We start from the raw sequence: 3142 nt of genomic DNA, 5'->3' as shown, positions 1-3142 counted from the left end.
AAAGACAATCAGATGGGGCATTATCAGATAACCTGGCAGAACAGGAAAAACAACATTCAAATTTCTGTTGTAGACCGCCTTTTCTGTGATGTAGGTGTTATGTATGGAGAGGTGGTCTTGAGCTCCAGGGAAGGCAATTTAAAATGTCTATATAAGGGCAGGCACAGCTGGGTTCTGGGTCCTCCTCCTTTCCTGTGTGAGAGGGGAGCACCCTGTTGCAACAGTTCAACAAAGATCAGGCTTATGAACTGCTTTGCTTCTCAATATTCTCTGCTTGGCCTCTGTTCTTTTCTCCGACCGATGGAGAACCTACAAAGGACCCTATACGGGCTCTTGTGTTCCCCATAAGGGAATAAGGGCAGATTTTCATTTATTACAGTATTGAGCTTGGCTCCTGGAACAATAGGCAGGTAGGATCCTTGAATGCAACAACCTGATTGGCCGGCAGAAGGGAAGCAGACTCAGTCAATCAGACAGAACCCATTGTGTAAATAATGTACATAAAGCCTGAGGTATGTGGGGGGTGAGGATTTGACTCTCTCCCTGTTTTACGAGCTGCAATAAAGAGCATGAAATCACTACGTGACTCCGAGTCTATTTCACATATTGATTTTTTAAAAATGTGAATTGGGTGGTTTCTCATTAAACTACAAATAAAATTTTATTCCCTCCCCCATCCCTTGTGGGGTGGGGGTGTGGAAGGTGCACTTTCCACAACGTTGCTGGTATTTGTACTAAATCAGTGTGTGCAAATAGATCCCCATTTGCAGACATGAGAGTGGACTTGCAAGTGTTTGAAAGAGAAACACATTGTAAAATCTGAAGCCTTTGTGTTGCTCTGGTGTGGGGCAGCCCCACATTCTTGCGCTGGGGGGGGGGAGGCATGTCAGGAAGGTGTGTCAGCTAGACCAGGCATAGGCAAACTCCAGCCCTCCAGATGTTTTGGAACTACAATTCCCATCATCCTTAGCTAACAGGACCAGTGGCCAGGGATGATGGGAATTGTAGTCTCAGAACATCTAGAGGGCCGGAGTTTGCCTATGCCTGGTCTAGCTCACACACCTTCCTGACATGCCTCCCCCCCCCCCCAGCGCAAGAATACGGCGGTTGTTTTCCTGTCCATGGAATGCAATAGAGGCTTTGCTTCCCCACCAAGTTCTGGCCTTTCCCCCCCAAAGAAGAACTGAAAGTACTGTAAAAGGTGAAAGTTCTTCCCATATATATATATATTTATTTATTTAGAGGAAAGGAGGTTTTGCAATCCCTTCCCACATGACGGAAAGCAGAAGCTGTGGAGTGGCTTTCAGAAGGCTGTCTTCGAAACAGCAGCTGAAGTCTGAGGAAGGGGGTTCCTCCAGTTCTCATGGGGAAATCGACCCATGCCTGGGCCTTCTCGGTTGTGGCCCCCTCTCTATGGAATGCATCAACTTCAGTGCTGAAGGTTGCTAAAAGACCCACCTTTTCACCCCGGCTTTGGGGACTTTGTGAGGGTGTGAACCATTTGTTTTGGGGAAGTATTTTCTACTCGTGGCTTGGCTTTATTTGTTAGGACATTTTTAATTTCCAGTGCAAATGTATTAAGGAAAAAACAGCAGGGAAAAGCCACATTCGACAGCACATTTAACTACACAAGAAAAACCACCTTGAGCTTCCGTTGAAGGTCAATAGACGCCATCCAAATATCCAAATACATATCTGGATGAAGCTGGTGTTTATAAAAAGTGTGCCCAAACGTACCAACGGCGTTCAGGTCTTCAGAACATTGTATAATAGGCTCCAAGTTTCTTATGTGACCCTATGGGCTCAGAGAGGCTGGTGGCAGCTGCTCACAACCTTGGGATGCCCTCCCCAGAGAATAATAATAATAATAATAATAATTTATTTATACCCCACCCATCTGGCTGGGTTTCCCCAGCACCCTGCGCAGCTTCCAACAGAACACTAGACTGGCTCCTTCTTTGTTGTCCTTCGGCCCAGCAGGCGTTGTGAACTGAATGGGGTGTCGTTTTTTTTTAAAGGAAGGGGCTTTTAAACAACGCTGTTTTTATTATCTGTATTTTAATAGATTTGTGTTTTTTTATATCGTTTTATTTCTGTTAGAGTTTGATCACCCTTTAACGGTGATCTTTTACACATTTTTAGTATTTTATTTGAGGCTGTTTTAATTTGTGTAAGCTGCCTTGTGTCCTGATCTGGGGGAAAGGTAGGATGTTAATAATTGTAAACATGCTACATAAATGGATCATCTGAATGAGGAGCCCTTTTAAGGGTTTTTTGGGGGGGGCAGTGATCACCTCCAGCTTGGATGGATTTAAAAGATCCATGGAGGAGCAGACAGCTATTGATGCCTATTAGCCACAATCTGCTGCTGCTTCTGCTTCTTCTTCTTCTTCTTCTTCTTCTTCTTCTTCTTCTTCGGCGATCACTCATAGCTGAGTAAGATTGTCTTCCATGAACACGGTTTTAACAATGAGTCCATAAGTGACTGTGGAGGCCAATTCTGAATCCACACGTCCTTCCACAGTGGGGACACTGGTTTCCAGGCGGGAGTTGATCCCGGTGTGGATTTGCCAAGCGTGCCTTCCTCTTGGCACGTTTCTCCCTTGCGTCCTGAGTTCGAGTGTCTTCAAAGCCCAGGACACCTTTGATAAAGGCTGTTCTCCAATTGGAGCTGCATTCTGCCCGCCATAGCTGAAGGGAGGCAAAAGTGCTTGCAAACACCAGTTGCTGGAAACCATAGTTTCTGCTTGCAGGTTTCCCATACTGGGCACCTAGTTGGCCACTGTGAGAACAGGATGCTGGACTAGATTCTGGGCCTGATCCAGCAGACCCTCTTCTTATGTTCTTGAGGGCCAAGAGCAGCTTTGCTTTTGAAGCCAAGCCCTGGAGCCTGGCATGCCCGTCACAAGCCAAACAGCGAGAGCATCCACATGATGCAGGATCCGTCCCATGCCGCGTGAGTCACAGAGCACGCAGCCCTGAGTCTCGGCTCCTGTGTCTGGTCCGGCCCCTGGCAGAGAAAGCCTCCATGCACGCCCAGCCCACAAAATCCACAAACCCCACCCGGAACCTTGTCTGCAGATTGTGCAACAGGGGAAAAACCTTCTTGAGGAAATACAAATATAGCTTTCTGGTCCCTCTG

The sequence above is a fragment of the Podarcis pityusensis genome (assembly GCF_964106645.2).
Source record: "Podarcis pityusensis genome assembly, chromosome: 6".
NCBI classification, from domain to species: Eukaryota; Metazoa; Chordata; class Lepidosauria; order Squamata; family Lacertidae; genus Podarcis; species Podarcis pityusensis.
Note: the sequence above shows the minus strand (reverse complement) of the source record.